The sequence below is a fragment of the Bos taurus genome, chromosome 9 (assembly GCF_002263795.3).
Source record: "Bos taurus isolate L1 Dominette 01449 registration number 42190680 breed Hereford chromosome 9, ARS-UCD2.0, whole genome shotgun sequence".
In the NCBI taxonomy this organism is placed as follows: Eukaryota; Metazoa; Chordata; class Mammalia; order Artiodactyla; family Bovidae; genus Bos; species Bos taurus.
The window spans coordinates 15389484-15402780 of record NC_037336.1 but is presented as its reverse complement, the minus strand read 5'-3'; the positions used below and the strand labels follow the sequence as shown (position 1 = coordinate 15402780).

The 13297-nt window shown below is 43.7% G+C and overlaps 1 protein-coding gene and 1 pseudogene across 11 annotated transcripts in view; one reads left to right on the top strand and one right to left on the bottom strand.

Annotated features, from left to right (window-relative positions):
* The window catches only part of MYO6 (myosin VI), a 158830-nt gene extending 153852 nt beyond the window's left edge, over positions 1-4978 (bottom strand). For 10 of the 11 annotated variants that reach the window (XM_005210674.5, XM_005210676.5, XM_005210678.5 and 7 more), the window contains exon 1: positions 4754-4978. The gene's annotated coding sequence lies outside the window, so the exon portion shown is untranslated. Of the gene's footprint in view, positions 1-4615 lie in introns of all 11 variants that reach the window. The other variant, XM_015472774.3, reaches the window with a different exon arrangement.
* A 4635-nt stretch (positions 4979-9613) lies between these two features.
* Positions 9614-12810, top strand: LOC100295848 (protein BEX1-like; annotated as a pseudogene).
* The last annotated feature ends 487 nt before the right edge of the window (positions 12811-13297 follow it).

The following is a 13297-nucleotide window of genomic DNA, read 5'->3' as shown; positions in this document are numbered from 1 at the left end:
AACCAGTGCCCATTAACAACTGTATTTAGACACAATGGACCCTCAGTAAATACTGGTTGGAAAAGGTGCTGATCCATAAAGCACCTTTAGAATAGAAGTATTTTAAATCTGCGATATCGAATACCTTACCTGTACAGGTTAAGCGGCAGGTTACCTTCAAATAAAAGAACAAGTGACGTAAGGTACATGAGCGATGCCTGTGGTTCTGCGGGAGCACCGCCTGGCTTTGTGCACATCACTTGGCAGGCATGTGAATATCACCCGAGGAATGTGCCTAGGTATTTTGGTTTCACTGGAGGCCTGCTTTGTGAATAGAAAAGGCCTTCCCCCTCTCTCTGACACTAGCAAGGTTTCTAGCCGGATCTGTTCTTCCGGTTTGACTTCCCACGCTTCAGTACTCACAGGGAGAACTCTTGCAGACTTGTGGTCATTTCTCAAACCACCGTATCATTCTTCAGTTCAGTTCAGTTCAGTCACTCAGTCGTGTCCGACTCTTTGCGACCCCATGAATCGCAGCACCCCAGGCCTCCCTGTCCATCACTGACTCCCAGAGTTCACTCAGACTCACGTCCATCGAGTCAGTGATGCCATCCAGCCATCTCATCCTCTGTCGTCCCCTTCTCCTCCTGCCCCCAATCCCTCCCAGCATCAGAGTCTTTTCCAATGAGTCAACTCTTCGCATGAGGTGGCCAAAGTACTGGAGTTTCAGCTTTAGCATCATTCCTTCCAAAGAAATCCCAGGGCTGATCTCCTTCAGAATGGACTGGTTGGATCTCCTTGCAGTCCAAGGGACTCTCAAGAGTCTTCTCCAACACCACAGTTCAAAAGCATTAATTCTTCGGCACTCAGGTTTCTTCACAGTCCAACTCTCACATCCATACATGACCACAGGAAAAACCATAGCCTTGACTAGTCGGACCTTTGTTGGCAAAGTAATGTCTCTGCTTTTGAATATACTATCTAGGTTGGTCATAACTTTCCTTCCAAAGAGTAAGCGTCTTTTAATTTCATGGCTGCAGTCACCATCTGCAGTGATTTTGTATCATTCTTACACTACTCAATAAGAAAAAAAAAAAAGATTCATCTTTGAACACCATAATTAGGAAGATATCCTAATAGTTATATTTTAAGATTATTAACAGTCCACTAAATGTGTCAAATAAAAGTGTAAATATTTTAAATGCAGACAGTCCTGGTTCCTCTTAACATTATATATGCCTCAAAAACAGAATTAAGCTTATTATCAAAAACAGAATTAAGCTTATTAAGCTTTAGTTAGTTCTTGATTATCCACACACACACACACATACACACACAAAAGCAGATGTGTTACAGATCATCCATTAATAATTTACACTTAGCCCTTGGATGATGGTTTTGTATTTACAGTTGAATTTGAGTATCTTCCAGATGTGAAATTCCCCGCAGTTTAAAACAAATAAACACCTGTAACAGAAGTCACCCAACTCCGCCTTCCTACCATTTTTCTGCTCATTTACTCAACCACATTCTACTGCCGAAATGACTCATTTGCTACAGAAGGTGGACTTTGTGTGCTCATTTTTGTTCTTTATGTCTATTATAGCTCAAGGGACAGTCCTGAAATAAACACAGGCCATTAAAAAAACTGTTCTAATCGAACAGGTCACCATTTAATCATGATCTAAAAACCATTTCCCCCCTTAGTATTACACAGTTAATTATGTATTATTTAAAAGGCAACTACTGTATTTATGGGCAATAGTCTACCTCATTTTTAAGTTCTAACCAAGAATATTATGCTATTCATTTTAGCTACAATGAAAACCAGTGCTACATTACAGTCTGATTCTAGTTCCTATAACCCACCAAAATTAAAAGTGCACAATACGTGTAATATTCTGAAATTTACCCCCAAAATGATAAAGCAACATCATATCATTGTTTAAGGCTGTCTACCTAAGAATGAAGAAACAGAATTCAAAATTAGTTCCACAGGCCATGTCCAGCCTTTCTCAACATCACGCCTCTATACCTCCTTCAAATCTGCAGTTACATTCTTTAGCACAATACCAGTTCTGCAGGTTTACCAGAACAGTCTACCAAATGCACCTGAGATCAAGGTGACCTGCTCTGGTGGAAAGGTCTGAGGTTTCACGGTCAGAGGACTAGAGTGTGAATCCAGAATCTCTCAGGAATTGACAGGACCTCATTACCTTGAGCAAATATTTAATCTCTGAGCCTAAATTTCCTCAAGGGACAAGTTAGGACAGGTGGTGCTAGTGTAAAGAATCTGCCTGCCAATGCAGGAGACTCAAGAGATGCAGGTTCGATCCCTGGGTCAGGAAGATCCCCTCGGTAGGAAGTGGCAACCTGCTCCACTATTCTTGCCTGAAATATTCCATGGACAGAGGAGCCTGGTGGGCTACAGCCCATAGGATCACAAAGAGTCGGACACAACTGAGCACCAGAGCACACACAAGACCACCAACCTTGAAAATTATTTTGTAGCTCAAGTTCCTCACTGTTCTGCTCACGACAGGTGCCTAATAAATGACAATTTTATCCTACTAAAGAGCCAGTGACCAATTATACTAATACCAAATATCTCATAAGGATCACAGATAAACTGTATGGAATTTATTACAGTTATCATACTTTTTTTCAATCTTTTACTTAAAATGTTTTAATATATAGAAATAAAAAATTCACAAGAGTTAAATATCTTTGTAAAACTGACATTTGACGTAACAGACATGGTACTTCGATTATCAGCAGACTGTAAAATTTTCTTAAAAAAAAAGTCTGGGGTGCTTATATTTATTCAAACCTCATGGTCATTTCTTTAAAATGTTATTTAAAAAGCTGCGTTTTATTGGGAGATTGGGACTGACGCATCTCCGCAATTGATACCATGTATAAAAGAGACAACTGATGGGAACATACTGTGCAGAATAGGGAACTCTCCTTAAAGCACTGTGATGTCCTAAATGGGAGGGAAAATCCACCAGAGAGGGGGTATATGTATATGTATGACTGGTTCACTTTGCTGTACAGCAGAGGGTAACACAACACTGTAAGCAATTATACTGCAATAAAAATTAATTAATGAAAAAAAAAAGAAAGTTGTATTTGAGAACCCGGAGATAGCCGGGTTATCTAAACAATGGACTACATAATCTACCACAGTCTCCAGGCAAAGTCACAACAGGATGAGAAAACGGCCTCAGCTTCTCTCAGATTTCCTGGCCACTGTTATTTTAAAACTTGATCACACAAACATAAACAGAGGAAAAAATCCATTTCAGATTAAGTCCACGGGTTACGACTTAGGATATTTTTAAGACTTTGCATGGATTTACATTAAATTCTGCAACAGCTTATTACATTTTTCTTGTCCATGTTTCCAGGCACTAATGAAAAATATATATATTATACATAGTTTAAAATATTATATAGAGAGTTTTTAATCATCATCTTTTCTTGAAGTTGCTCACCACTTCCATTACTCCCTCTTAAAGTCAGTTTTTGAACACTAAAATGTAACTTAAAAGCCAACAATAAATAGCATGTCACACAGAACATACAAGTGCGACTGGGCAAATGTGCATAAGACTAAAATAACTTTCGTTTACCACTATGCAAGTAATTAAGCTGGATATTTAAAAGTCAATGAGTTATTTTAAAAGGTTGCTTTGTTTCAAGCTCTGGCTATAGACCAAGTTGTGGTGTTACTAAAATTAATAATAAAAGACACCAAGGTAATTTTTTCAGTAAACAATTTCCAATGGCAAACCACAAGCCAAGGAATCTAAGAAGTTTAGTTAATTTGTAGAGAAACGTCCTTTTGCTGCCAACCTTTGTACCATGACCAAGTTCAAGATTCACATTTTATGGTGTGAACAGTGTTCAGCTAAATCTTAAGAATAACACTTTTTAAAACTCTCAAACCCTGACGATACTTAGCTATATTGCCTCTACACGGTCAGAGCACACCAACCAGGAAAACTTACTTAGCAGGAACAGGAGCCTATTAAATTGGGGCAGTGTTCCTAGCTCCTTAGATCTGTAGATTAGGATTTAAGCATTCCTCCACTACAAACTTCACTCCAGATAAAATGTAACACTTTTTCTAGAACTATATGGAAATATTTCTGATACGGATGCTCGAGTAACAATAACCCTCTCAAACTACTTCCTTATCCCAGAGCTTGAGCAATTTTAATCGTTTTAAAGAGTTTTGGAAACTAACAAATATGAAAAGCTCTTGTTCAGTAGCAGATACATAAATTAACATACCCAAAACACTAGACTAACCGAAGACTAAAAATGCAACTTTAAATAGTCCCAATCCGGGCTCCTATATGATTAATAGTAATAGCAGCTGATTCTCACAGAACAAAAAGCACTCTTTTTGCACTGAATTTTAAGCTCGTGGACGAAAGAGAAAACTGTCACGGAGCGCCCAGGTCTGAGTTGGACACCTGAGTGCTCTGTTTCAACCTGGGAGCCAGAGATGATACACAAAGGTATCTTAGTGATGATAAACCCATGAAAGGAGACTCTCATTGTCCTGTGGAAATGAGACCCAGCCCTGAGCTCCCGGGAACAGCCGCCGCCCGGGCCCACTCATTACCTGCTTCACCCTCGGCGTCCTCGGGAGAAGAACCGAGCCGGCTCTTCGACCCCGGGCGGCGGGCGGAGGCCTCGAAGCGAGGCCGGGCTCGGACAGCGAGGCAGCAGAGGGCGAGGCGCGGGCGCCCCGGACACTCACCGATGCGGACGCGAGGGCAGGTGCGCGGCGGCGGGGCTACCTGTCGCCGGTAAGGCTGGTGGGTGGGGTGCGGGGCTGACGAGGGCGAAGAGACAGCGACGGCGAGTGCCGGCACCAGGACGGGGCGGCGGCGGCGGCGGCGGCGACCGGTCTCCGGCTCGCTTCCTGCTCGGACAGATCCCGGGTCCGTCTCCACCCGCCGGCCGGCGCCCTGCCGAGTCCCTGGCCCCGCCGCGCGCACGTCACGGCTACGGAGCGCCCGAGGGGGCGGGGAGGCCGCGGGCCCGGCGGGCGGAGCGGGCGCGCGCGCCGGGAGGGGAGGCGCGCGCCAGGGAGGGGGACGCGCGCCGGGAGAGGGGGCGCGCACACCGGGAGAAGGGGGCGCGCGCCGGGAGGAGGGCGGGGGGGCGCGCTCAGGGAGGAGGGGCGCGCGCGGGGAAGGGGGCGCACTCCAGGAGGAGGGGCGCGCGCGGGGTGGGCGCGCACCGGGAGAGGGGGTCGCGCACCGGGAGGAGGGCGCGCGCGCCAAAAGCGGGGGCGCGCCGGGAGGAGGCGCGCTCGGCTCAGGGCCGCCCCGCCCCTCAGCTCCAGCCCGCGGCGCCGAGCCTCCCGGACCTGGTGGGCGCTCGGCTGCTCCCGGAGGAGCCGCCCCTTGCCTGGCCGGGAGCCCTAGTTCCTGCCCCCGCGAAACCGCCTGGTTCACGGGGCTGTGGTTCCCGGCGACTGCAGAGCCCCCTGCGGACTGTGGGTGCAGGGACGGTGCAGTCCGGCTGCAGCAGGAATCAGTTCCCGGACGGAGAAAGTCGTTCGGGGACAGGGCGAAGACCCTGAGTTGTGGAGAGGACGGGGTGGGGAGGGGGGGGTTGGGGGGAACCGGGCCGCTTGGCGGAGGCGGGGGGAGGCGGACTCCCCCGCAGCCCCGGGCTGAGCTGCCCAACGAGAGTGGTCACCTCCCCGTGCAACAGACTTGCTGTTCTGCTTTTGGGAACGGGGGTCTGAGATGGAAATTTTGCATTTCTTCTGCCCTTCTGCCACCGCCGTATACACTTAATAGAACCCAGATATAATCTGTTTGTTTTACTGTTTGTACAAGTGACATACCTGTGAGTCATATTCGAAAGTTTAATATGATGAAAATATGTTTTGCCTTTACGACAAAAAGCTTTTTTTTTTTTTTAAAGAAAATGATATGATGACTATAATGCTGTAAGTCTCCGCGGAAAAAAAAAAGCTAATCGTACTCACAACAGAGAATTACCCTGTGAACATTAACCCGGAAACATTCCAAGTAGCAAGGGAAACCTACAAGATTCTGATCAAGGACAAATTTGGGAAAGCTTTGGGAAATCTACAAGATTGTGATGGGGACAAGTTTCAGTTATTTAGATGTTCCACAGTTCTAGGGGGAAAGCTAAGTTATGATGAGGTATTTTAGCATAGAGTTAAAACATAAGATATTAAGAATAAAATAGGGAAGTAAGAAAGAGGAAGAGAAACCAAGAAAGGAAATAATTGACAGCAATCTCAGAAATTTAATTCCAGATTGCCAGGAGGTAAAACTTAATTAGATTTCAAAACGAAAAGGAGTGGATGGTTTCAGTTCACTGCTTTGACTTCATTTTGGATTTAAGAGTAAAAGGCTTTGACAGACCAATAGAAACCCATACACACAACTCACTATGAGTAGGGACTTGATTTTTCTCTCTCCCCCTCTCCCTCCCCTTCCTTCTCCACTTGCAATTCATTACTGTCTCTTTGCCCCTAGCTCCCTGCTTCTCTGGCTTCCCCGGTGCCTCAAAGGTAAAGAATCCTTCCGCCCAATACAGGAAAGGAGGGTTTGATCCCTGATGGGGAATATTCCCTGGGGAAGGAAATGGCAACCCACTCCAGTATTGACAGAGGAGTCTGGTGGGCTACGGTCGCAAAGAGTCTGACTCGACTTAGTGACTAACAACAGCCCTGCCTCTCTGGTGTATCCAGTTCCTCTTCCTAACAACTGCTATCTTGTTTCAGGCCACCATCCGTTCACGTGTCTTATGCTGCTTTAGCCGCCAAACCAATTTCCCAGACTGCAATCTTGTCTGCTCCTAATCCAGTCTGTACAGTACCATCAGATTTACATTTTATAAAATGAAACCCTGATTAGGTATTCCTCTCTGTAAACTCTTGTGGCGGCACTCCACTACCTCCTTGGTGGTTTAGTCGCTAAGTCGTGCCAACTCTTGCAGCCCCATGGATGGTAGCCTACCAGGCTCCCCTGTCCATGGGATTCTCCAGCCAAGAATACTGGAGTGGGTTGCCATTTCCTTCTCCAGGGGATCTTCCCGACCCAGGAATCAAACCCAGGTCTCCTACATTGCAGGCAGATTCTTTACCGACTGAGCTATGAGGGAAGCCCAAACTCCTTAAGATGTCTTATATGATCCTTCAACTGTTTTTGTTTGACTAGCATAGTGGGGATCTCCTTTGTCTTTTTTTTTTCCATTGAATTTGCATGCCTCTTCATTGTTTCCTAGTTTATCACCGTGCTAAAATCCATAAAGCTGTCCTAACAGCTTCCTCACAGAGTTACCTTCCTTGAAAATTGCTGGCCTTTGAGACTACTGTCTTAGCCGGGCTTACTTGTCTAGTTTCATTTCCACCCACTGCCTTTTGCCATTTCTTGTACTTTACATTCAAGCCCTTCTGAAATGCTTGCAGTACAGAACAAACTGAAGTGTTGCCAGACTAAATACAGTTAATTCTTCAGAATACAGCCTATTGGTCCTCTCCAAGAAATTTTCCCTCAAAACCTTATTTCAAAACTGAGGTGCAATATGATGCTCTCTCTTAGCACCTATTGCATGTACGTCTTCCAACACTCACTTCCCCATCCGTACTTTAGTTGTTTACAAGTACTGCCCACCTGAACTGTAAGCTCCTTGAGAGCAGGGTAGTGTCCTTAATTTGTCTTTGTGTCCCTGGTGCCAGACATGATGGCCTTCACATCTCATTTAACAGTGCCTATTGTTATTAAATAAATGGGACGCGCGGATAAACAAACAGCAAGAGAATAGGCAACGCTAGGAAACAGCATATGTTGCTGAGCATAGTGGATATAACTGGATCTTACCTGCTGCCAGAACTCATCCTAACAATGTATTCCATACTTAGGTTTGTAAACATTTCAACTTCGCTCTCACTCACTGAGTATTTGTAAGACTCTTCCCCAAGTCTCTTTGTGCTATCCCATGGATTCCTAAACTGAGATCCACAGACTTCCTATCACAGATGGGGTCTCCAAGAATTACCTCTGAGATCACATGCAAAATCTTGTGATTTGGTTCTTTCATTTTGATAGGAATCAATATTATAGGTATCTACTGAGTCTTTCCACCTTCTCTGACTGATAGCCAATTTAATAGCTTCAGCTGCATTCTTTGATGCCAACTTTTAATGTGAGGCAAGCCAAAGACCACGCAGAAACTCATTCTCTTTCCTCTCCCAACTGCTTCAAATTATTCCCTTGCCTATCATTATAATGATAGCATGACCATCCGCTCATCATAAGAAGTTGTAGGGTTTTTTTAGTCACCCAGGATCCCTTCCATTCCTCACTCCTCGTGCGGGAGGCACTGAATGTAGTTCATTCTATGTACTAAATTATTGGGTTGGCCAAAAAGTTCATTCAGTTTATCCCATAATATCTTACAGAAAACCCTTAATGAACTTTCTGGTCGACCCAGTATCTCTAAGCTGCTGTCTTACTTTTCATCTTCCCTGAGAACAGGCCGTCATCTTCTCCCATCTAAACTCGTGACACTGCTTCTGCTCACTCTCATCCACTCTCTCACAACTCCTAAAGAGTCACCCCATCCCCCAGGTCTGATTAGGTCACCCCCTTTACCAAGTCCTGGTAATCAGTGAAATCACTCATTTCGGTGATACACAGAATCCTTCACAATCCTGAACCTGCCCCAGTCACAGGAATTCAGACATGCCAAGCCCTTTCATGATGCTGCTCTCAGGATTCAGAACTCAGTCTGTTTTATTCTTTGTTCTGACTGGGGCAGAATTGTTTTCCTTTCCCTTCTTTTCCAGTATAGGTATGAGTCACAGTATATGAGTCACAGTATATGACTTATAGTATAAGTCATAACTATACTGTAGCAATGGCACTCCACTCCAGTACTCTTGCCTGGAAAATCTCATGGATGGAGAAGCCTGGTAGGCTGCAGTCCATGGGGTCACTCAGAATAGGACACGACTGAGCGACTTCACTTTCAATTTTCACCTTCATGCATTGGAGAAGGAAATGGCAACCCACTCCAGTATTCTTGCCTGGAGAATCCCAGGGTGGGGAAGCCTGGTGGGCTGCCGTCTATGGGGTCGCACAGAGTCGGACACGACTGAAGTGACTTAGCAGCAGTAGCAGCAGCAGCACTTATTTATTGGTATTATTACTATGTTTTTATATTTGTTTCTGCCTATAAAAGCTTTCCAAAATAATTGAGCCTTTTGGTTATAAATGTGCCCTATTACAGTTTTATCCCTAGAGATGAGCGCATTGCCCGCCTCATTGAGTTGATAATGATAACAGTGCTGAAACTGATCACCTGCCTCCTTGTGCCAGCATTGTGCCAAGCACTTTACACGGATCCCCCCACTAGGTCTTCCCAGTCTTGTGAGGTCATACAGTGAGCCTTTTACCTGCCTAATTTCTAACCTCCCATTCTATTTGCGGAGAATCCGTAATTTTGAGTCATGGTGGGAACAGGGCCTGCTTCGCAGTTTGAAAGCTGAGTTTGGCTCACGTCCTCGTCACCACTCTCTGGTAACCAGGGAGCAGTCAGGGCATGGGACCCAGGTTCCGTCAATTGGATGCACTCACCTGGAACTTGGAATCTGACAGAGTGCCGCAAAGATACAGAGATAACCCCCAGTGGTGTGCGTCACTGTGGCGACCGGGGTCTGGCTGTGACGGTGCCAGTGGTCATGGCCCTGCCCATTGTACACAGCGGCTTCTCCACCATCCCATTTTTCTTCCAATACAACCTTTTTCCAGATAAGTTAGCCAAGGTTTAGTCTCCTTTTAATATTTATTTATGTATCTGGCTGCATGCGGGATCTTTAGTTGTGGCATGCGGGGCCTAGTTCCTTGACCACAGATGGAACCTGGACCCTCTATATTGGAAGCACGAGTCTTAGCCACTGGACCATCAGGGAAGTTACAGCCAGAGTTCATTTATGTTGTCTTCCACAAAGAAACCTGATTGATACAGAAAGTTCAGCTGTTATCCTTACCCTACAAAGGAGGAATGAGTAGGTACTCAAGTATTATGTAAAGAATAAAAGAGATATTTACATAAAGCTTCTGAAAGAAATTTTGATTTGCTTTAGTTATTAACACGTTTGCATTAATGGTGATCATCTAGAATTTATAGGGAACTAAAATACAGGGAATGAGCAGATCCCTAAAGAGCTCATCTTATGATTTTTTTCCTGCAGGTATTATGTAGCCAATCCTCAGATACCATCAACACCTGTATCTCCCATACTTTATCAGGAAAAATATATGCTTGATGTAATCACTATAAAAGCACAATCTTTAAAAAATATTAAATCATGTTTTGAGCATCATTCCTGAACATATTCTCTAGAAAGAAAGTAGGTTAATATATGTTAGAAATAATTCCTATATAAAGGACAATAATTAAAGCTAAAACCTCATTTATTAATGCTGTTGTCATTCAGTCACTAAGGCATGTCTGACTGTGCGAACCCATGGACTGTAGCATGCCAGGCTCCTCTGTCCTCCACTGTATCCCAGAGTCTGCTCAAATTCATGTCCACTGAGTCAGTGATGTTATCTAACCATCTCATCCTCTGCCGCCCCTCGCTCCTTTTGCCTTTAACCTTTCTCAACATCAGAGTCTTTTGTGAATCAGCTCTTTGTATCAGGTGGCCAAAGTATTGGAACTTCAACTTCAGAATCTGTCCTTCCAATGAATATTCAGGATTGATTTTCCTTAGAATTGACTTTAGATCTGATATCGTTACAGTCCAAGGGAGTCTCAAGAGCCTTCTCCAGCACTACAATTCAAAAATATCAATTCCTTGGTACACAGCCTTCTGTAACATCTATACATGACTGCTGGAAAAACCGTTTCTGTCATTAGAGTGGTATCATCTGCATATCTGAGATTGTTGATATTTCTCTTGGCAATCTTGATTCCAGCGTGTGATTCATCCAGCCCGGCATTTCACATGATGTGCTCTACATATAAGTTAAATAAGCAGGGTAACAATATACAGCCTTGTCATACTACTTTCCAATTTTTGAACCAATCAGTTGTTCCACGTCTGCTTCTAACTGTTGCTTCTTGACCCACATACAGGTTTCTCAGGAGATAGGTAAGGTAGTCTGATATTCCCATCTCTAAGAATTTTCCACAGTTTGTTGTGATCCACACAGTCAAAGGCTTTAGCGTAGTCAATAAAGCAGAAGTAGATGTTTTTCTGGAATTCCCTTGCTTTCTCCATGATCCAACAAATGTTGGCAATTTGATCTCTGGTTCCTCTGCCTTTTCCAAACCCAACTTATATACCTGGAAGTTCTTGGTTCACATACTGCTGAAGCCTAGCTTGAAGGATTTTGAGCATTACTTTGCTAGCATGTGAAATGAGTGCAATTGTGTGGTAAGTTTGTACATTCTTCTGCATTGCCCTTCTTTGGGATTGGAATGAAAACTGACCTTTTCCAGTCCTGTGGCCACTGCTGAGTTTTCCAAATTTGCTAACATACTGAGCCACACACAATGGTATGGTCTCTTATTTATCAATAGATGCTTTAAAAGAAAATTCCTTAACCAGGTCAACACACATCTCATCATTCTAGATCCTGGAAATTTCTATGCAGTGTTTTTCTTATTTAAACTTGCACCTAGTTTTTCCTGAATTGTTATAGTGGTCTTAAAATTAAAGCTGAGAGAACTCTTGGTTATCCACTCTCTTCTCAGTCCCTGCTCCTGATGGCCCTGAGGGTATGTGTGCTGGGGGCGGCCCCCAAGAGTAGGATGTGCTGGGGCTGCGGGGGCGGGGGGAGGTGACTAGGAGGGGAAGCGTCACTCTTGCAGCAAGGATGGGGAAGACCAGGAGACAGCAAGGATAGGCCCAGAAGCAGTGGCGTCCAAAGAGGAACAAGCAATAAAAAATCTCGGCATGGAAAATGCCAACGAGGAGACTGAAAACAAGAATGAAAGGGGGCAAGACGCTAACAAAGGAGAGCCTTGGGCCCTCCTTTTGGAAGCTGTGTGCCTAGAGGAAATCGTAGGTGCTGCCATGGTAGGCAGCCCTTTCTGCATTATAGATGGGACATGGCTCAGCGGCTTGCAGAGCCACAGGCAAGGGTGAGAGAGGAGAATATGGGAAGCACTGGGAAGGAGGTGAGGCAACTAATGGAAAAGCTTTGGGAGAAGCAGTTGAGTCATAATCTGCGGGCAGTTAGTGCTGACCGCCTCACCACGGCCATCATGATGAGTTACGCCTTATGCCTTGATGCCTGATGCTAATAGAGGGACATCTGCTTCCTAAACTTACATGTTCGTGACAGACCTTTGTTGTAAACCTTTTGGTGTTGGTTCTTGTGGGCTTCCTGTTACCGGCTTCTCACTGACTGTTGTGTTTTTGACCCAATCTGTTAAGTTTCTGTCAGCAGCAGCTTCACCTATGGTGTGGAGAGATGTTCATTATATATTGTGAAATTAATAAAGCAGTTTAAAATAGCAAAAAACAACAGCAACAACAAATAAAACTGAAACAGTAGTCTAACCAAAGATCATCACCTCAGACACTTTCACTGAACTGTCAAATGCCTTAAAAATAATGTTTCACCTAATGTGCCATATTCTGTGATCTCCAGCTCAAGTGGGATAATTTGAAGAAAAGCAGAGGAAAGATGATTATTTTTTCTTTCCAGATTTCAGTGGGTCAAATGTAATTAATCAAGTTGTAGAAATTTAAAAAAAAATGTGTGAAGGCCCCTCTAGAGGTGTGATATTATATTAAAACTTATTTAATTTGAGGTGAATAATGTGAAGAGAAACTAGGTTCCAGGCCTGTGACCTGTAAAGTCACTTAATCTCTCTGAGACTCAATTTGCTCATCAATAAAATAGCAATGATAATGATTCCTGCTCCTCAGGGAAAGGACTAAATAAGATAATACAAAAATGAAAACGTTTTGCAAACTAAATGGAGGTTTGCAAACAGCGCATTACCAATCCCATGTGTGGATCATGTAAACAATAATAAATGCATTTGTAAGAATATATGCCCATATAATCTTGAACTTGTTACATGCTAGAAAAGTTTGAAATATATTTGAGAAAAAAAATATAAATCTTTAAAAATAAAACCAATGATAAAATTTATTTGAAGTTAACTTTGTTTTAAACTTAGAAATTAATTTGAGAAGTAAATTATAGAATGTCTTCTAAGGTGCTGAAATATGAATGTTTAAAAAATCCATAAAAATTTGTGTAAAACATATAATTTCTAAAAATTT